The sequence below is a fragment of the Melospiza melodia genome, chromosome 2 (assembly GCF_035770615.1).
Source record: "Melospiza melodia melodia isolate bMelMel2 chromosome 2, bMelMel2.pri, whole genome shotgun sequence".
NCBI classification, from domain to species: Eukaryota; Metazoa; Chordata; class Aves; order Passeriformes; family Passerellidae; genus Melospiza; species Melospiza melodia.
Window position 1 is genome coordinate 81217498 of NC_086195.1, and position 22711 is coordinate 81240208.

Here is a 22711-nt window from a genome sequence, read left to right on the forward strand (position 1 = left end):
TGAAGGCAAAGCAGCTATGAAAAGAACCAGGTAAAGCAGATTACTTTGACTTGGGATGTGGCTAGATATTTTTGCTTTCAAATTTTAGATCAGCCTTTTGAACAATTCCAGTATTAAATTTCATTCTAGCCGTATGACATCATGTGTCCCTGCACATGTAGAATAACATCAGTAAAAATTCTCTTGTTGATTCCTCAGATTTCCTCAGGAAACTTTCAAGATATTCCCTAACCAGAAATTTAGGAAGCTAAGCAGCTGTGGCACAAGTAATAGGGTTATGGAAGGATAAACAGATGGCTAAATCTTGGGAAGCAGGGAGTAAAAATGCATGCTGAATTTTTGCGGCAGAGAAACATTGTCTTTGTAGATATGCAATAGTTTGTGCTGAGACTTGTCCACCTAACACAGATCTTGCACAATGCACGTGACACATCTTCTCTATGATAGCACATATCAGAAGGGTGTGTTGGGGTTTGGAGCTCTGATGTTTGGAAAGAAGTTAGAAATAGGATCAATTGAAAAGCTCCAGAAGAACCTTCTGATTCTGAGTGATGAGACAGGAGAATGGCAAATCCAGGTATGCTAGAATAGACTAGAACAGAATACTTCAGTCAGATGGGACCTTCCATTGGTCATTTATTCCAACTGTCAGGTTGTCCTTTGGAAAGACAGAAAATCCCTCAGTATGCTTCCTTGATGCTTTCCTTGCTGAAAGCATCAAAATACTATTAGTCTGGGGAGAGTCACCCCTTGGTGTTCTTTGTTGGGCTTAAGCTTCTGAAGCTAGCTCTGTATTACATGTTCAAGATATAAAAAAAGGATGTTCTTTCTTTACTTTTGCATGTGTAAGCCTTGCAGAAAGTGTCCCTTACTCTTCATTTTTGCAGTGGGAAGTGGGTTCTGTTGTTTCAGTGTAGGAATTTGTCCTCACATACGTGGTGATGTGTTTGGAACCAGCATATGGTACCAGCCCATGGTGGGATCTAGATGATCTTTAAGATCTTTCCAACCCAAACCAGCCCATTGTAGGATTTTAATGGTACTCAGTACCTGTGTTCTTTAACATCTCACCACAGGCATCTTACTGTAAATCCACTTACCAAGCACAGCACCATTTTCAAAGCCTACAGTTGTGTTTTCAATTCACCATTGTCTAATTAGAGGTTGGGTAGTGCCATGCCATCAGCTGTTGTTACAAAACTTGTGTGAGCCCATCAAAGAAAGTGGGTAGAAAAGGCAAGTTTTTCTGTGTATTCCCTGCATCTCAAGGAACTGATTGAAGTGGTACAAAAATGGCAGTGGGGATGTTCTGTCTTGTGCAATGTTAGTGGAGCAGGGATTAGAGCATTCCTCCCATGGACACTGCAAGGGGAAACTTCATTTTTTGTGATTAGGATAAATTTGCCCTTTGTTAATATGCACTTGAGAATTATCCAAGGAAGGAGCACTGTTACTGGTCAGGATAATTTCCCCTCTTGGGTTTGAAAGCTGCATTCATGAGAAGGGGCTTCAAAATGCAAGAATAACCAAGAATATCAGGATAAGAAGGGGATTGGACCTAACAGCCCTTTCAGTTGAGAAGCTTTGGGAGGTGTTGGATGGCATTAACAAAAGCATCAGAGGCTTTGTTTCTCTTCCTAGCTATGTGTGGTGTTTATGAATGCTGATAGGAGAATTCCCCTATGTAATGCGGAACTAGAGTTTCACAGACAGGAGCTTGATGAAAAGAGAGTTTATTTTTGTGGCTTGAATTAAGTCCTGTGGTAAAAAGCTGTACAGTCATCCACTTTAGTGACAGGTGCAGGGTAGATAGTGAATATTTTGGTTTTTATGCTACAGCTTTTCCATTTTTTTCCCTAAATTAATTGAAGCAGCTGGAAAGTAAATATGATATGAGAAAATTTTATCTCAAATTGAGTTCAATAGCTATTCACAAAATCAAATTCTAACATGGAAAGTAAAGTATTTATAGACAGTGGAAGAAAATTTCTTATTTACAATTAGAGAAATTTCAATAAACTCACTTTTTAAAAAAAGCTTTTCTAGGAAGTTAAATACCTTTCCAAATGGACTGTTTGTTTTCCTGTTGTTAAAAAATTAATGTTATATTGTAACTATGTATGGTCCTGCTGTTTCTTTAATTGTTCTTGTATTGGGACTTAGATTCCAGCCTCATGCTGAGTGGCTATTAAGTCAGTAAGAGAACTGGCAGGGAGATTGATGTGGTACATCAGGATGCCGTTTTTCCCCCCATAAGCTTCTCTATAGATACCTTTTTCTGCTTTATAGGCTGGCTGCAGTTTTTGTCCTGGCACATTCACCGTTTTCTCTCTTTGGGCCCTCTTTAAGTCTGTTGGTGTGAGATTCTGTGATTGTCTTACAGCCATAAAATCCTTTTCTGCTTTCACTTTGATTTCATATTGCTAATAGAGAAAATGGGAAATGCAGCAAATGTTCTATAGCTGCTGAATTCTCTGCATTGTTACAGTTTGAGTAATTTACAAAAAATTTTAGTTTGTGAAAATATTTCAAAGCATCTAATTTGTAAAACTTTCTTTTGGAGATTGTTCTAGTGTACATTTTCAGTGCCTCCATAAACATCCCTCTTTATAAAATCAATAGCCTCCTTTTAACGATTTACTTTATTAGGTGAGATTTTAATGTAGTTTATTCAAAAAAAGGCTATTATTCCTGATCATTAGCCCAGATTAACATAAATGCACCAGGCAGACATTTGTTAATTTCATTCTCAAAATTATACTTTACATTTTCATTACTATTCTTGATAAGAAGTATCTCAACAGTTCTGTAGAAGTCAGGATTTTCTAATGACTGCAAGCATTGTTCTTTAAATTCTGACTTTCCTCTTAAGATTGAATCTTTGTTTCACAGTGCCTAAAAAGATGACAAAAGCAAGATGACAAAAGCATCCATCTTTAATAAAAGTTACAGATACCTCCAAAGGCACATCACTGGGTCTAGCTGAAGTGGACTCAACTCCCCAAAAAAGTTACACTATTCATACTCAGGAAACTGTTAATTTGTGGAATTGTATGTTCTCTCACAAGGATGCTATTTATGGTTCCTTCCTAAAGCAGGTGAAACCAAGAACTGTAATGAATTGCATGGGATTGGCTTAGGAATGAAGAGTGAGAGTTGTTAGTGCTTGACATTTTTAGAGATGCTGCATTGCAATCTACAGGAAATTGGGAAGCATCCTTCAGAGATAGCCAGTTATCAGTAGTGCTCTTTCTGCACCAAGCACATTAAATATGTATCTCAAAGTTTAAAATTGTTGGTGATTCTGAGAAAGTGACACAGAAGCTTCTCTGCATTGCTAATTATAATTACTCTTTCAATAGGACAAAAAATAATAAAACCCCAAAGCTCATTTATCCTTAGTTACCTTTTGGGAATGCAAAATAAGTGTAAGGTCACTTTAGTTCAGAAGAGCTTGACACACTATTAGTTACCATGTGTCCATCTGTTTGTCTTGCTATTTTTTACCTCATCTTGCTAATCAGGGCCTTTGCCCTCCGCTGGGTCTGTTCCCTGGGCTTACACAGAACAAGTTGTTGATTTTATGTGGCATTTGCAGTAAAAAATTTGAAAAAAAGTATTTTAAGGTAGTTATATTTTTCACAGAGGAGTATAAGTAAGCATGTAAATTTTACTGTTTACTAAGCACAGAAGTTGGACTATGAATCTCTTTTCATGTCATATTTAATTCCACAGTTTCTGAATGTGCCATTTAAAATTTTATATAGCCCAAAATATTTTCTGTTATTTATGTTGGTTTTTTTAATTATAAATGAGTGTATATCACTCATATAAATATAAATTAGGTTGATATATTTTCTCAATTTTTTAATCATACCACCATTAACAAATGCAAATTATCTGATTATCTCTACTGCTATAAGAAAAAGATTTTAAGTGGAGCTATTTGACAGTGTATAGACCATGTACAAATCATTGTTTCAAATGTTGATTGCTTGGAAAAAAAGCAAGCTACCTAAGGTATAGACTTACCATAAGAATATGCTGCATTTAGAAATAATGGTATAAAACAAAGCCCAGTCTATTCTTTTGCAGTGAAAGACAAGTGAAGACTTTGCTTGCAGCGAAGACAAGATCCTCGCAATATATGAGGATATAAAATACTACTTGAGCAAAGAGATGCAATTTAACGTAGAAGAAACTCTTTGTCTTTTGACCTCCTTCTGTAGAGGTTACATTGTATGATTCAAAGGGCATACTAATTTCCTGTGTCATCTTGTGGAAGCGGCTGCTGGAGAATGTTCGGTGGGTACAGTTTTTTTGCTCACAGAGGTAGTCTTTGACGTCTTAAAGGCTGTTCTCCTTAACCTGTAACTTGCACATTAAGCATCAAGAGGTGGTATCTTTCTGTTGCAGATTTGGTACTAAACCAGCACCCTCAAAGTGCTCCTTCTTTATTCAGGTTCTGTCTTCTGTGGGATTTCCTCCATTAGTTTCTCTCAGAGTAAGGTCAAACTTTCCTATAGTACTTTACCAGCTGCTCATCCTGGTCTCTCAATGCGTGGCCTTTACATGAAGCATTGTTACAATCTGCTCCAAGGATTAAACAACTTCCCTAGCAACAGTGCAAACACATTTTCATTCAACTCCTTCCAGTTCCTGAATGTGTAACCTGAATGTGAGTCATTGTCTTCACTTTTTCTCAGTCACTTGGGTATCCATATCACTGCAGTAAGATTATTCCTGTGTGCTGTTGGATGCTAAATAACACAAATGCAACACTCAGTGTTTGTCTTCCCTGGCTTTCCAGTCTTCAGCTAACAACATGCCCAGGAAAGCTGTCATGAAAATCAGTATGGCTGGAGGCAACTTCTCTTCTAGCCTCAGGTGTCAGAGTGCCAATCCCTCCTTGATTCAGTCTTAAAAATGCAAGGAGAACACAAATATCCAAAAATATTGCTGCTCTTCTTGTGCCATTCTCAGGAGAAAATCTGAATATAGTTGACCAGACCTTTTTTCTCCAAACTATTTCAGTAGCAAACAAAACTGCTATCCTTTCCATTTGCTCAGTCCTGTGGCAAGCAGTAGAGAATTGTGGGGAAATTTTGAGAGATACTTGAAAGTATTTTCACATGCACCTGTCAATGTATTAGGCTATATATCTGTTTTTAAAATGCATCTTCATTAATTTTTTTATTCTTTTGGGAATATTATATAGAAGGCAGACAAGGAGCAGTAAATTCTATAGAAATAAGAACTGCTAGGTATTGATAGTAAAGCAGGATGCCCTTGACTTGAGGACAAGCTTAAAATCTAAGCACGTCAAGCCAAGTTAATGAGGAAAGAGAAGTACATCAAGTGTCTACTAGAACTTCCTTGAGAATATAAAAATGAAGTGCTCTGGTATTGATGGTTTTGCCAAGCCCAGAATCAGATTCTAAGATTCCTATGAGGCAAGTAAAATCAATTAACTATAAAGTCTAACAATGGCAATTAAAGAGAAAGAGCCCAAATATATGTACACATTCTGAAAATCTGAAAGGCTTCGCACTGATTACTTGTATGTTGCTGGTTATCCTCTAAGACCTCTTCCTATCAGTATTCTAAGAAATATCAAGGTTAGTTTCTTGGAAAGTGCTAGAAAAAGTAGAGATGGTTCTAAGACGTGGTTAGACTGGGTATGCAGCTAGTTATACTGTGCATAATGGGGTCCATTCAGTTTTGTACAAGAGCTGACTAGAACAATGCACTTTCAGACTGGTCTTGGTGCTTATCTGCTGGATTAATACACCATAACAGTAGGTGTGACAGCTCACTCTTAAGGGTGAGCTGTCACACCTACTGTTGTCAGTCATCACAGTAGGTTAGAGATGGTCAGACACTTTATCTTAGGAAATGGACAGGGAATTTCTAGAAGTTGTTTTCTGCTGGAGGGCTGATCTGTGCCTTGGCTTTGTGTTTAGCCATGCAACCGTTTTCTAACAGTGGATGGATTGTGTATTTGACTGCACAGCTGAAAATGAAGCAGGCTGTTTGTGTGGTTATGCAGACAGTAAATGAGATGATCATACCAACTAGGATACAGCTGTTGTCACTTCAGCTGATGCAAAGCCACTGAAGTGTGAGAAGTAAAGATGTGACATTAAATGTTTTGAGTAAATCACAGGGGAAAACCATCCATTCTGATTATGGTTAAAATGAATGTATTCTCTACTAGTCAATTACATTGACTAGTAATTGTGAAACTGTTGTGAACCACAGGTTCACTAGAGGAGAAACTTGGGCATTTGGTAATAATGTTTCTTACGAAAATCAAACAAATTGTCTCCTATTTTGCACAACTAGAGCAGCCGAGTAGAGCCTACTTCATTTTGTTGTCTATTTCCATACTAGTTTGTTCTTTATTATTTATTATTTTTCAAAATAGCCTGTTAGAATGGAATGCCATATTGTAATGAACATTGCTCCAGATAGTACTAATATATTTCTAATTTAAACTGATGCAACACTTTATTTTGCAAGTATATTGAAACTCTGCTCAATAAGTTGGGATGTCATATTCTTAAAGACTGCCAAAATTTATCAGTTTAAATCTGTCAATTTTAAGTCAACATTTCCACTATGGTTACTCTCCTTGCTGTGGTTGCCTACAGCTCAGCCTCAAGGATAACCCTTCAAAATACTAGATAATTACACTATTCCCATAGTTAATTTAAGCATTTCAATCAAACAGGAAATAGCTTATAGTCTGTTCCCTGGTTGATTATAGTTTCTTCATATTAAAAGGGCGCCACTTAACATTTGCTTGCTTATGCCAGATGGCAAGTTCCTAATTAAATTCACTTCTCATGTGCCTAATTTTTCTGCTTGCATTTTGGCAAAGCTAAAATCTCAGTAGGGCAAACAGATAGTTGGGGTATACTAACAACATTATTATTGTTATTTTTACGGTCTTTCTTATGAATGGTAGCTCAAAAAAGATCTTATGGATCAAGAGCTGCAACTTAACCTTTGGTAGTAAGGCTCTACTTCAGTACAAGTTCAGAATGTCAAACCAGAGTCTTAAAAATTATTTTGTCTTCCCTTCTCCTGTTGCTCTTTAAGAGCTGTTCAATTTTTTTTTCCACAGAAAGCAGGAGCAGAAGAAGAATTGATAAGAAGCATTTTCTGCTTCTTTTGCATAGGCTTTCTTTTTGTCTTATCAGAAACATTAGAAGAGGTAAAAATTCCGGAGCTAAGTGCTGAGCTTCCTTTGTCTGCCTGATGAGGACAATTATCTTGATCCAGAAAAGTGACTCTGAATTAAGTACTTTGGTCTTGCATTCTTAAATATGGTTCATTACAGATTCTTCATGAAGTGATCTTGGGAAATCATCAATTAAGTTTTATTTTATAATTTGTAATGGGTTCACTCTGGCTGGATGCCCTGTGCCCAACAAAGCTCCTCTAACTCTTCTCTTCCCAGCTGGATGGGGGGGAGAAAATATAATGAAGGTTTCATGGCTTGAGATAAGGACCAGGAAAGATCAGTCACCAAATACTGTCATGGGGAAAACAGACTTGATTTGGGAATATTACTGAATTTATTACTAATAAAATCAGAGCAGGATAATGAGAAGTAAAAACAAATTTTAAAAACACCTTCCCCTACCTCTCTCCCTCTGTCTCATCTCTACCTCCTCCTTCCTGGCAGTACAGGGAGATAAGGAATGGAGGTTTCAGTTATTTCATCACATGTTGTTCCTGCCACTGCTCAGGGAGAAGAGTCTCCCTTGCTCCAGTGTGGGGTCCCTCCCACCACAGACGACAGTTCTCCCTGAACTTCTCCAACAGGAGTCCATCCCATGGGCAACAGTTCTTCACAGACTGTTGCAGTGTGGGTTACTCTTCCACGGGGTGCAGTCCTTCCAGTCCAGCCTGCTCCAACACGGGTCACAAGTCCTACCAGGAAGCCTTGCTCCAGCATGGACGCCTCTACATGGGTCTGCAGCTCCCTGCCAGGAGCCTGCTCCAACATGGGCTTCGGGCAGCTGCCTCACCACACTCTGCACCAAGGGCTGCAGGGGAATCTCAGCTCCAGTGCCTGGAGCCCCTCCTGCCCCTCCTTCTGCCCTGGTGTCTGCAGGGCTGCTGCTCTCACGTGTTCTCACTACACTACTCTTTGGCCACAGTTACATCTGCCCAATAATTGGTTTTTCCTTCTTAAATATGTTGTGCCGGAGGCATTAGTGTCATTCCTGATTGGCCCAGCCTTGGCCAGCAGCACATCTGTTTTGGAGCCAGCTGGCATTGGCTCTGTCGGACATGGGAGGAGCTTCTGGCAGCTTCTCACAGGAGCCACCCCTGTAGCCCCCCATGCTATCAAAACCTGTCAATGCAAACCCAATGTGTAACTGTGTTTTGTTAACCAGAGATTGCCCAGGCCTTCAAGGTGCGAACTGTTTTGCTGGGTTGACTCTGCATCTCCACAGTGCAGGTGTTAACTATTTCTTGGGATTTTAAAAGTGAGAGACTCAGTTTTGCAATCAAAAATGGAAATGCTATAAAATACTGTATAATTCTAGTTTTCAGATTAATAGAATAACTTCTAGTTTCCAGAATAATAGCCCGAATATATCTGGGGTTAGGATGTTTTACTCTGTAGCACAAAAAATGCTTTTTATTGTGCCTTTTCTCACCCTCTACCCCATTTTTGGCATTTTAGAAGGCTAGGGCTTTTTTTCCCTGGCATTCTTTTAGTGAGTCATAGGGTGTAGCATGATTTTGATTGCAAAATTAATAGTAATCTACTTCAGAACAGCTTTACAATGGGAACTTGTAAAGGAAAAATCATTAATCATTCAGCATTTTATAGCATAGTTTTAAAGGAAAAGTAAAATGCTTTGGGAACATTACTTTTTCTTGGCTACCAAAAAAAAACCACAGGAGATAATCAGTATTGGATAAAAGCTTTTCCTACACTGACTGCAAGACATTAATTCTTGGGTTGTTTTTTTTTTTTTGCTATTACTTTTGATATTTTGTGAGCTGAACTTGTGCAACAAAAGAATGTAAAGACATTCTCTTCAGGTCTCATAACAAATTGTTACGAATGTGTTAATTTATTTATACTAAACAGCCAGTCTTACTTATTCTCTTTCTTTGAGCCTACACACTGGTCTGTAGTATGACCATCCTAAAATAACTTTTCCCTCTTGTTTAACAAGGCAGAAGTGCTGTTTTGATACTGTATTTTTACAGTATTAAATAGATTTCAATCTTTTTATCACTTTTATTGAAGACTGAAGTTTTAAGAAAATTAAACTAATGCAGATTCCTTCCATAATTTAATAGTCAGTTGCTCCAAATATAAAATTAGAATCCGCTAAATTCTGAGCATTGGGTCTGTCAGGGCACGAGTTCTGGGACAATGGTTCCTATTATAGGGTTTCTGGCCAGAGCACTGTAATTTCCATGGTTTCACTTCTCTTCTTCTAAATCTTTTGAAACTGGAGTAATTTTTCTTGTGTGCCTTAACTTTGTTTTTTTTTTTCTTTCTGGGAGGATGCATAGTGGTACTGAATGGGAATACTATTCTAACTAATAAGTAGACACTGAATAACTGTATTTAAACAAAGTTTTACGTCCTTTATATGCTTTTGTTTCAAATGCAAAATAGATAAAAGCTTGCTTTCTCAGAGTTAAATATATGCTATGTTACTGAAATATAACATTTAATAATAAAATGGCAGACTTTATATCTCTTGATTACCAGTACTTCTGCTCTGTCAGTGAGTAGGGAAGGAAGCAAGAAAAATTACAGATAAAAGAAATAGGAAGAAAGCAAAAGAGAGTGTTAAAATCATTCTGTTCTTTAGGGTTTGTATCTGTACAAGCCATTATGTGATATGAGAATATGGGTACAGAGGCAGGGCTTCAAAGGCCTAAAAAACTTGTTCTGCCATGGAGGGACAGTCATTCCATTTTCTGTTTCATCCAGCCAGCTGTACTGAGTGACAGCCATGTGTGCTTCACTTGAATGCCTCAGAATTCAGATATCCCAAGACCATCCTGCTCTGGACATTTAGAGCATTTGGGGTTTTGGTTTTGTTTTTAGTAAAGACCAGGTGATGTAAGAGGAAATGTTATGACCAGAGAACATGAAATGGGGTTCTCTTTTGCTTGTCAGTGCTGTTGACATCTGTTGTAGAAGTGATTTGACATACTGTATGGAACAGAATTGTAAATACACTATTCTGTCTGTCACAGAGTGCTTGCTGATGGTGCTGTGAGTAGGTGCACAATGAATCATATCCTAAAATAAAAAGCCCAGTGCACAAAATAGCACACCTAGTAAAAAGTTCTTTGCTCCACCCTCCTGTCCAGAATATTTGTGAGTTTCATATGAACCAAAGTATATGTTTCTGTATGCTTTGGTAAGTATACCAAAGCAAAAACATTTCTGGTTTCCTTCCTGAGAAAAAACTAACAATTAACTTCCTCAAGCTAACAGTATTTGCACTTCATGCTTAGGAGAATACTTGAATTATACCAAAAACTCACCAGGACAAAATCCCTACAAACCTGCTTGGACATGTAGTGTTTGGTGGGGGTTTTTCCTCCTTGATACTTAGGCTTTCTGCTTTTAAAGTAGTGCTATAGCAAGGTCACTCCATTGTGTCTTCCAGTCTGCATAAGCTGTAGACTCCAAATTAATATTTTCATCTGGCTCTTTGGAAGGGTCTACAAATGTGTGCTTTCTTGTTTGCTCTTAAAAGATAAATTTTTCCCTACTTACCTATATTCCAGGGCAGCTGTCAGGCTCATCTTTGCACATATTACAGTGGTGAGCACAGAGTACGCATACAGCTTTTCACCTGTTGCTTCACTAAGTAAGCTCTTTAAAGGTTCGTAAAGAATTATACTCACAGAAATGAAATCTTTTTTAATCCGAGTAGAAGATACCACTTAACACATCCTTCCCCCAAAAAAAAACATTATCTATCCCTCTGTGACAGTTTGAAAGAGTTCTGTATAAATTAATTTTGTGTCTATGTGAATTTGAAAAGAGATGGCATAGAGCTGGTGAACAATAAGCAAAAAAGCTTCTTCTTCTGGACCCACTGAGTGTACAGGGGAGGAAAGGTGACAGAACACATCAAAAAATGGGATAGAGAAAAGCTGTGTGGCAGCAAGGAACAGAAACCTAATAGCTGAAGCAGCGATTGAGGCACTGTTGGGGTGATCAGGCAATAGACCCACAGCCAGCTGTTCGTGCTCACAGATGAAAAAAACTTCCTAGAAACCAGACCTGCCGTGCACTGACACACGAGGCAGTTGGATACTTACAAGTTCTTTAATTTTTGTATTGTCTTGCATACTACTTTTCAGATTTATCTCTTTTAGTTTATTGTTGTTCATTCTCTAATGAAACATAGATATTCCACGTTTCAAAGCTGTTTTGAGCCTTCTTATAGATATCATGTAATGGAATAGTCTAAGCAGATCTCCCTTAAAGCCTTATATTTTTGGGTTGTATATTTATATTCTAAAAGGTTCCTTTTGGACTGTTTCCACTTTGGAACTCCTTAAAACAATTGCATTTTTGTAGATCTAATTGATGTAAGAATAACTTCCAAGTGTTTCTCTTTGTTTATATGGGAAAAATATAAGGGTCTTTTAGCTCACTCTTTTGCTCAGGTTTAGAAGATTGCATCCCATTTTAAACATTCACCATAGTCCTGTCCTTAGGAGGAGGCAAGGTCTCAATCTATCAGTAAATGAACAGCTGTCTTATCCCTTAAAATTTTAAAAAGCACATTAAACATAGCCAATTCAAAATGCTTTGGAGGGAAACACTAGAAAAATTCTTTCCAACACTTCTTACTTGGTATTACAGTGGAGTCTCTAACGTAGTGGGAAGTCAGGAGAACAGGAAAACATCGTTTTTGAAAAGGTGCTTTTTCTATGAAATCAGTATTCAAGCTCATCAGTAACGAAAATGCCCAAGAACAAGAATAGAGAATACTTGGGCATCTCTCCTCTGTTATTGTCGTCCAGAGATTTCTGGAAAGTAATTACTTTTTAATATTTTCTGGCCATTATTACAGTTATCCCCCACTTTAGTTGTTTTAGAATTTGGTTAATTTTTGGTTTTACATTCATACTTTTTCTCACCAAGGTTTCTGCCATTTTATCTTTAAATTTGCTTTTGCTGTACTACTTGACCTCTCTGAACCTTTACCAAAGTATCTTTTAATATTTCATATCTCAAAACTCCTGTTTCATAGAACCTTTTAGGTTTAAAAAGATCTCTGCTATCATCTGGAGTTAAACATCTGTACAACCTAATTTTAGTCATTTTTGTGTTTTCCACATAATCACAGTATTTCAGATAAATTCCATTTCCTATACAGGCTGGAATAGCTTTGTTTCTTGAATACCCTTTGCTTACCACATCCTTATCACCACTTAAATACCCTTTGCTTTCCACTCCTTATCACAGCCTTTAAACATCTCACAGACTTGAAAAATATCTGGCAGGACCAAATGTCTTCTATGTCCTTTCTAGTTGGATGAATTACTTAAACTGATACCTGATAGTGTCTTCTCCACCACTGTGTTGTTTTGTACTTTGAGAAATAAGCAGATGTTCTTGAAATCTTACAGGCATACATCAAACATTTGTTAAAAAAAAAAAAAAAAAAAAAAAAAGAGGGGAAAAAACGTAGAATCAGTTAAAGTACAATCAGTTAAAGAATATTGAGACCATCATTTCTGTTTGGTTGTTTTCCTGAGATGAGTTTGCAAGTGCTTCTAGTTAGTCAGGTGCTGGTATGGGTGGACTCTGACAATGTGGAAGATAAATATGTTAGTTACCTTTCCAGGACTAAGTCATCAGCCATTGACTTTCAAAATCCAATTGAAAAGGAAGTTTTCAGTTTTGGGGTGAGGAATGGAATATCAGCATTCTTGAGCTGTGCAGAAAATTAGGGGGGAAGAGGAGAAAGGTTTGCATTTGTACAGAAGCAATGTAACCCCAGAACTGAATTTGTTGTTCATTATACTAATGGATTCCAGTTTTATAATTGCAACAAAAATAATTTTTATTATTTTGCACATAGATTTTTGAATAATGTTTATTTTGCATTTACTCTGCTGTCATGAACATTTGTAGTCCAAACAGCTCTTGGGTGTGCAGTGTTTCATTTGTTTGTGTCACATTGTAAGCTGAGTGAATTTTGGCCTATCACTTGTAACATGTTGTCAGTTGAAATAGTGAGAAGGGCAGCTCATGAATATATCTTATTTTTTCTCTATACTCAAGCAAAATTTTGCTTTCTCTTTCCCTTCTGTGCATTTAAATAGGAGGACAGCTGCCTTCAGATGGTACAGAACTCACTGACAGTTGCTCTTGCTTCAGTCCTACTTCATGAGAACTTCAGAAGTTACTAACTGAGGTATTTATTTGTTCTTTTCATTTTTTCAAGTTTTAACTTTGCAGAAATTAGTTATGTGGAAGAGCAGGACAAGGGAGACATATAGACTAATGAAGAGAAATCGTATATGGAAAATAGCACAAAGTTCTGTCATAAAGAGAGCTACTGGGCAATAGGATCTAATCTTTCAATAGCTAGGCTCTGTGTTAGCCAATCTTTTTTATATGTTTAGAAATCAAGTAATTAATCATATGTCAAAAGAAAACATGCTATAAATGCAGTTAAAAGCATTGGGGTTTTGATGGTCATGTACTCACTTCTATCTGATCCTCTGATTTTCTCCAAGAATGGACAAAAGATTTTGCAGAAAATCCCTAGACATGAATACCCAATTACTTAAATAATGAACCTTTCAAAACTCTCCCATCATTTATAGGTTTCTTCCTCTACTACTTAAAAGAAATTTCAATTAAAGAAAAGCTTTGGTATTAACACAACATACAAATGCTTTCCTCACACTTTCTTTCATACCTGCGATTAAATACAAAATCTGAGATTAAATACAAAATCTGTTTTAAAAATATTGATAAATATTTTTATTGGAAATATTTGTCATTTTTGGCAGATACCAATGAATTAATTTCTTTGCAGAGAAAAGAACACCATTTGTATATGTAAGCAGAGTCTGATAAAGGATTTATGGCCACAGAACTCATGAAGGGAAAAAAAGTTTCTTGTAAGCCTGTGGTCAGCTGGATTTGTGTCAGTCCTAAATTTATGATCTGCAGCTGTTAAATGTGTGATAGGAGCTTTGTCTTTTAAAGCATGTTGACAGTGTGAGCACAAGACTGAGAAAAAGAAAACATAGTGCTTTGAGAAGTGAGACTGTCCAAACGTGGGTGAGGATTGCAATGCTTCTCATAGCACAAACCTTTTATTCTGTAAATCTTACATATGTAAATTTTAATGCTTTTTAAGTTGTGGAATGCTACTGGCACAGATTCTAACATATCTGAGATTGAACAAAAAGTCTGCTGGTCAGTGTTTGTGTAGGTAGTGTAATGTAAGCAGTGCCAGACTGGAATTCTTTTTCTGCATTTAAGAGCTCAAAGCTTTAATGATACTGGAAAAAAAAAAGAAAAAAAAAAAAGAAAAAAAGGACTTATAACTCCTACAATGTCTGAAATCTGAAAATATGTAATATAAGCAACTTTTTTTATATAGCTCCTAGTATTTAGGTGTGTGTATATGCATATATATGCATCTGTGTTTTAGATACCAAGATAGGTTTAACTTCTTGGAAAGATTGGTAATTGTTAGTATGGTTCTTGTATAAAATTTATATGTGCTATTATAGCTATATTACAATACCTGTATTTCCTTTTTTAAAGAGACTTTTTATATGCCAGACAGTATATATTATAGCTAGAATAATGTCAACCTTAAAATGAAAAGTTTTCAGAAAATGAACTCTTAAAATTCAGTTGGGATGTTACATACAGTTTCATAAAAGAAAGCAGAAGTCTTTTTTGTTTCTAATTTTGCATTTAGTGCTGTTAGCAGCCGGCACTGATAATGGTTTTTACGTGCAGGTTCTATGGAGTGCTCGCATTCTCAGATTTTAATAAAGTTGGCATTACGTTACAGGTTGAAAGATTTCACTGCACGTTATAGATTGGTTATGTCTTACCATGAGTTCATTTCTGGAGTCAGTACACAACTGTTTTAGCAGGAGAATTAACCGCTTATGTCACAGATTATAATTAGCTATGTCTGTGTGCCAGAGCAACAGGATGGAATGCAAAACGTAGCCAAACATGTGAACGAATTTTCTTCCAGTGATATTTGGCCAGACCTAAAATATCTTCCACTCCAAATCTGAAAGTAGTGGATAAGTTAGACAATTCTCTCTTGGAAAGAGACCGGTTGTAGTTTTTTCACAAGTCCACATTGTTTCAAATCTCCAAGGTAAGTAACAATTTTTAAAAATTATTTTTATATCTGTATTAAAACATTAGAATGTTAAAAAGGAGGGGTTTTGTTAGTTCTTTACTTGTTACATGGTTATAGTGAGCTTCTCCCCTTTCTACGTTTCTGTGCAACATTTCAGACTGATTTTGTCCTTATTTAAGGATCATTTTGATGCTTATGTGATTTATTTTAGGGCCTAAATTATGTGTTAATTTTTAGCTACAGTTATTATTTTTGATTCAGATAGTTTAGTTATACTTGTTCTTGCAATTAAAAGTTACATACTTTAAACCTGCACTTCTGTAATACTAAGAAGCTTAATTAGAAATTTTGAGTTTAGTAACTTCTAAGTCTTTTACAGTATCATGTTACTGTACTTACGTAAATATCTGATTTGCAGTAGTAAACCTCTGACGCTTGTAGCTGTAGATTTCTCTCAGTTTATTTATCACATACCAAAAGTTAAATTTAGTCAAGAATGGATCCATGGTTCTGCTGAACACTTCTTCTTGGCTCGATTGTGTGATAAAAACCTCCCACCTGAGGAATTGTTACCAAAATTATTTCTAACTTCTGTGAAACATACTTAAATTAATATAGGACATATAATTATCCATGTACAGAACTTCTTTTGCAAGTTTGTAATTTCTTTGAATTCAAATACATTTTCCTGTGGATAATTTCTCTTACTGAAAGAAAATTACCAACTGGTTATCAGTGGCTTGCTGACTCATTATCAAATGATTTATTGGATGATACTTGGTGTCTTGCCATCAACAGTTGCTTGCACTGCTTACTTAATCCCGAATCTGATTGAGCACAGAAGTTCCTAAAACGGGATATTGCCCAAGTATAGGAATGTGATTTTAGTGCATCAACACCAGTCAGCTAGGCTTCTTTTACTGAGGTATGAGTGTTTTTACTGAATCTGTCTAAAATCTCCTCTTACTTGAGGAAGACGTGACTCATGTCCTAGAAGTGTCTATCTTATCTCCATTTTCTGTGGAGGGGGCCTATGTAAGTGTGGCTGATCTTGTCTGTGTTTGGGGAGATAAATTTTGGTCTGCATAGCCACTTCCAAGTGAGTAGTCCATTTAAGTGAACTATAGGAACTATGTACCATGAAGTTCTGGAACTTTGCCGTGAGTTAAGATTTTGGAAGTTTTGTTTGTGATAGTCACAAATTATGCCACTTTGGCTGAGATGGATTTCTGTTTATCTTCTAAACAAATGTTCTGTTAGATACACCCCTCCCTTCTACTATGTAATGAAGAAGAACTGCTCCTAGAATACCACCAAAGGATAACAACAAGTGCATGGGGTTAAATTAAAAATAAAAGAGTCTAAATTAAGCCCAGCATAAGAGGGAACCACTTAAAATCTCTTTTCCAAACCTTCGTGCTTTTGCTAACAGCATGCAGCCCTTTCCTGGTTGAAAACTCGGTGGTTTAAAGCATGTTATATTTTGAGTTTTATTCATAATCGTAAGGCAGACAACGTTACGTGTACAAAGATCTTCTTGCTTGAATAGCCTCATGAGATTTTTTTCCTTCCTTTAGAAAGTAATGCCTTCTATATGAAATACAAATCCCAGGTCCTAACCTCTTACTGTTTTTAATTATTTTCATGACTTAGAATTAAGTAAGATGGATTTCCTGTGGACTTATTTCTCAGAGTTGATTGTCTTACATGTTTAAAAAGCAGTGACTGAAGGTTTTTTGTAACAGAGACATTTACAAGGTCTTTTTCTCACATCAGTTTTCTGATATTTTATAAGGTCTTCATGCCCATACCTCAGTAAAGACATAAATGGGGGTTCTTATTTTCTCTGTATCTCATTTTCAGACAGTTTTCAGGAATATAGTTTTTGAGGCATCTGCGTGTCTGTTGAAATTCGTTGAAATTGGCCAAGAAACTCAAAAGCTATTGAAGGAGGTAGGGGAAATGAATGGGAGACAGATGGTTTAGACATTGACATAGGGTTTGGTTGGTTTTTTATTTATTAAACCAGGCTAAAAGAATCATGGCAGTTTGGATAACAGGTTAATTCAATATCCTGGTCAAATTTGCAGCTTGGGTAATAATATTCTCACTATTTAATTCATCTTAGCTTTGGCTACCTGGGCCAGTCTTCTCATTAAACCTTTCTGTATATCTGCCAAAAGCTGTTAAACAGTTGCTGCATTTCATGCCATGGTTGGTTATGTTTCTGTGGTGGATGAAGTCTGTATAAGACTGTGAAGAGAAATATAAACTAAAATACACAAATATTCTTTTAATGGAGTGTGGTATGTACTGAAGTGTTAGATAATCCTGGTGGCAGCCATAAAACACATGCTTTTCAATAAGGTGTATGTTCCTTTGTGGGTATGTATATCCTGAAGGTTGCCTGTAAGAATCAGGTATATAGTATATCTGTATTTTCAATAAAAGGATGTAGGGATGGAAACATCTTGTAGTAATGACTGTTAAAACTCTTCAGTTCCTCCCCGTTTATTTGCTGTGCTGTCTGTGCTCCGAGGAACAGAAATTTTGGTACCTTTGCTTCACATTACCTTTTCCCAGTATTCCAAGTGCCAGATACTAGATTTTATACAGACCTTTTGCATCCTTGCCTTATTAGTTGTGGATACTAGTGGCTTTCAGAAAAGGCTGACTGTGTAAAGTACAACAGCCTGTTTCATGTTAAAGTTTCACATAGGTCCTACCTTGAATTTCCAAGCTGTTAGACCTTTCTGAGAGAAGCATGCCGGCTCCTGATGGAAGTAGACGTGTCTGCAAAGTTCCTCTGCACCCAATTTCCTCAGTTTTGAGGAAAAGGATTTTAAGTGAGAGGCAGTAATAATTAAATAAAAACCATGTTCTGGTGACTCCAGACTGCTGAAAACAGAATAAAATGGAAGAGTTTCTTAAAAAATAAATGCTCTGAAGTGAAGCTTAGTCAGTAGAGCAAAGCTGTGGTAATGAACCCTAACCACAGATCAGGCTATATTAGCAATGCTGTAGATATCAAGCTCCTTCCAAAGGCCTCTTCCAGTCCAGCTTTGAACTGGAATAGATAATCTCCAGAGGTCCATTGCAGCCCAGTTTTTTCTAGGATTCTCAGAATTTGTTCTGATTTTCATGACTATTCACTTTATTGTTGTTATTAATTACCTACTGGTTTTGTTTAGTCACCTGGCTGTATTGCTAGGTGGTCCAATCGACAGTGCTTCAGAGTTCATGGAAGAGGGCATTTAATTTTAATTTAAACAATTTAATAAATATGTGAGATTGGTAGCTAGCAGTATTCTCAGGCCACATAAAGTTGCTGTATGTCAATGAGAATTAACTGTAGTATTTGACTTGTACTTGGAAATACAAGGAAGGAAATAGATGGATTCAGAACTTAAAGCCAAAAATCTAACAGTGAGTATTACTTTAATATAAGCATTCCCTATGAGATGAAAAGCCATGGGAGGATATTTGTACGCCTGGAAGAAAAGGTTGCTGTATTGATTTCCTGAGTGAAAGTTTTCACTGTAGGGATAATAAAAAGATAGGACAGATTTCAGTATGTGCAGGAAGAAGAGGTTGATTTGAGTTTGGCCTGAGTGCTAAACAAGGAAGTGAACATGGTGAACAATCCCAAAAGCCAGTACAGTTGAGGCTGAGAAGGCAGTGTCAGGTTTGTTCCCTCCACTTTCACCTGACAGTGTCCTAATATGCAGTGTGCATTTGCAGTATACTCCAAGATTTCCAGCATATATTCTGGTGCTACAAAAAGTCATATTTGAGGGCTGAAGTGGTCCAAGTTTACCCAGAGGATACTCAGAGCAAAGTGTATGTAGTATGAATGGGTGTGGCATAGAATTTTATGGAGTGGAGCCAAACCCTTTGTCAGGTGGGCAGCATGACCAAGAAAAGACCTGATAGTCCTATGATGCCCATGCTACTTTTCAGGCAATTTTTCTAGTCTCAAATGGTCATACAGACCTGATGTAGCTTGTACACCAAAAAACTTGCCTTATTTTAAGCCCTTCTGTTTAGTATAAGAAAAGATTTTTTTTTTCTAGCCCCAAAACTTTTCTTCCCTGTAACATTCTACTTCTAGTTTCGTTCTGTTATGGTAGGTATTTCCCACTTAATAAGAATACTGATGACGTCTGCTGAAAACTGTTATCTTGCTTAAACATGGAACTGCATTACAAAATAGTTTATTTCATTTTGAATGATTCCATGAGTCATTTGTTAATTGTGTTCAATGCATGTGTGAAGGTACTGCTTCCAAAAACAGAAATGCAGTTCTTATATTGACAAAGTTGTGTAAGACTGTTAATGTATTGTCATGACAGAGAAAAAAGCATTTCTAAGCTATATTTGATAAAAACTGTATTTATTTAAGTACCCTCCATTCTTTCTGAATTGAATATTTTGTTGAAATTCTGTTAGTAACAACTTTCACAATCTGTGAGAGTACTTTTTAAATATATATTCTAATTTTATTGATTTTGCTTTTAGTTAAACTTCCATTGAACTGATAGTATTGTGATTCACACTTGGTGATTTATTTTAACTGATTTTAGTCACATTTCTGGAAGATAAAGCTGTATCCCTTTAGTCATATTGAAAACATCTAAAATACTATTTAAATTGAGAACATTAATATGACTGTCTTCCTGTATCAGAAATCCTAAAGCACCTAATAACAAATGGCTTTAACTCAAGAAAAATTCAAAGCTAGCATTCAAAAAATTATGTAGAAATAAGCTTTGATTTAGGATTGTTTGGTAAGCAAAGCGAATAAATGGCTAGAGTGCAAAATTAGGTAAAGGCAGCGGAAAGCAAAATTAATCTATATTCTTTTACATTGCCAAAAGATTCCATATTTTGGTATCTTTTTCTTCTTTTCTTTTTTTTTTACTTTCTTCAGCATCCCTAGGTACTTCCTTGTTCTCCCCATATTTTACAGTCTCCACTTACGCATCTCATGTTCGTTTCCTGACTGTACTCACTACTTAACCTTTTTCTCTTATCTTCAAGTATCTACTCACAGTGTTTATTTTACTGTAATTAAAATGTGGAGACTTTTTTACATATCTGATCACATATTTTGTTAATTCACAGCTAAAAAGAAATAAAAACATTTGTAAGACAATTTTCCCCCACCAAAAGAGATCTCCACCTTGTGGTAGAATATTTTAAATTTCAACTGAAATTATCCAGCATTTTCTTTAAATTGAAATAATAGATTCTAAAGCTTTGAGGGCACTCTGCTTATGTACACCAGGGCCTGACAAAAATCTCTCAGTTGTCCTTATGTTGAACTAAAGCTTTTCTGAAAAGTGATTACCTTCCAGAAATGTACATGACATTGTTCTCCAGCTGCCAAGTAGGAAATCAAGATCTATCCTAGGCAGAGTTTAGTTACCCAGTTGGTAGAGAACAGTCCAAATCACTGCAAACCTGGACTAGGTGAACCTGAGGCACTAAGATAAAGCATAGTTTATCTTTATCTTGCCATCAGAATCTTGCATATTTTTCCAGAATTTGAGTTTAGGGAAGCCTGATCTGCAGCTCTTGGTTCTCTGATAATATCTCAGGCTACAAAAACTGATGGATGTCCAAATCTGAGGAACAAACAATGTCTAACTGAAGTTTAAAAAGACAAGGTATACTTGTGCTCCGTGGATGTCTTTTCCTATGTATGCCTAAAGAGTAACTTTAGAAACTTCAGACATACTTTCTGGAGAAGGTAATGTGCTTGTTATTTGATCCAAATGGGAATTGTTTTTCAATTACTCAAATTAGAATCTTTAAAATGAAGAAATCTTCAAAATTAAGAAAAATAAATCCTACATTTCAGATTATACTACTTTATTTACATCAGTAAATGTTCTCTCAACTAAAGGATTTTAGTAATGCCTGCTGATTTCTATTTTGGAGTAAATACTTTGTATGGAAAATTCTGCTTTGAAATACAAGGAGTGTATATGTTATGTCAAATAAGAGATCTTTTAGTTTTATCTTGGAATGCCTACATGCTTAACAGGCACTTTGGGTTTTGCTGATGCTTCATTTGTTTTTACAGTTAACTGAAAGATCAGCTATGTCTTTCTTATAGGTTTTAATCCAAGAACTGGTATACTGATCAAAACCAGTATTTATACACTTCTCCATGTTCTTAATTTTCTGTTTCTTGCATTGCATTGTTGCTTTGTCACGGTTGCTTAGAAAGAAACTTGGAGATGGTTGCTGCCTAAACAGTTGGAGTCAACATCACCAAAAAAGGATTCTGCAATACAAGTCTGATGATGTCCTTATGTGTCTAGTACACGTTTAATGGGTTTTCCCCTGTGTAAGTAAAAAGAAGTAATAAAGTTGTTATAAGCAGGACTGCAAAGCAATGGGAACACATCATTTTGTAGTCATTGACATTTAAAATTTCTCAGAAAAGGGCAGAGGTTTAAAGTATGTAATGAGACACGGTATACATAGGAAGGCATTTTGCTTCCCTTGCTACTGAAAAATGAATTTTGAATCTTTAGTTTAGCTACATGTGACTTATCAAAAAAGGTACAGTTGTTATTTTCCAGATGCGGGGACAAATTATTCTATTGTATTTTTAAAATATGTATGCAATGAATCACTTGAACTTGGGAGGGAAGACTTGAGGATTAATTTTCATCTCTAGCCTCTACATCTAGTTTACATCTAGTTCTATTCCTCCTTTTGTCTATTTTTATTTCAATTTTCAAAAAAAAAAAAAAAAAAAAAAAAGCTTCACAGACTCTATTTACTACCTGAAATCATTTACCAAGATTTACCAAAGCTAAATAAACTGCTTTTCTGCTTTTCGAGCTCCACAGCCAACACAGGAAAGCATCACAAAAGGGAGTTATTTTGTAATTGTGTTGAAGTCTATTAAATGAACTGGAAGTATACTTCTCAAGAGGTAACAGCATTCTACTACAGTAGTGCTTTCATAAAAGCAGCAGCAAGACAAGGAAAAAGGAAAAAGTTATGTCAATATGTATGTCTTTATGTACTTAAATGGAGCTATTTGCTTTCACTCTCACCTCTTCCCAGCTCTGACAACATGAAATACTTTTCCTGCAAACAACATTGAGGATAGTGTTAAAGAGCTTTTGCTAAAAGCTCTCTAAAACAGGACTTGCTTTAGGAACATTATTTCTAGAAAATACATTTTGGCCTTGCTGCTGGTAATCATTGTGGTATGATAGGAAAGCTCTTCTATCACACACATTGAAAATAAAACAAAAAATTTTAAACAGAAAAATGCGCAACTGCTTGATTTAAAAGTATCTAAATTTATTCTTTGT

General features: G+C 36.2%; 1 protein-coding gene across 4 annotated transcripts in view; it reads left to right on the forward strand.

The window, feature by feature from the left end:
* Positions 1 to 22711, forward strand: part of SGCG (sarcoglycan gamma) — a 106042-nt gene that overhangs the window by 17118 nt on the left and 66213 nt on the right. For 2 of the 4 annotated variants that reach the window (XM_063149035.1, XM_063149036.1), the window contains exon 2: positions 13348 to 13439. The gene's annotated coding sequence lies outside the window, so the exon portion shown is untranslated. Of the gene's footprint in view, positions 1 to 13347; positions 13440 to 15238; positions 15387 to 22711 lie in introns of those variants that run through there. The other 2 variants (XM_063149034.1, XM_063149037.1) reach the window with 2 other exon arrangements.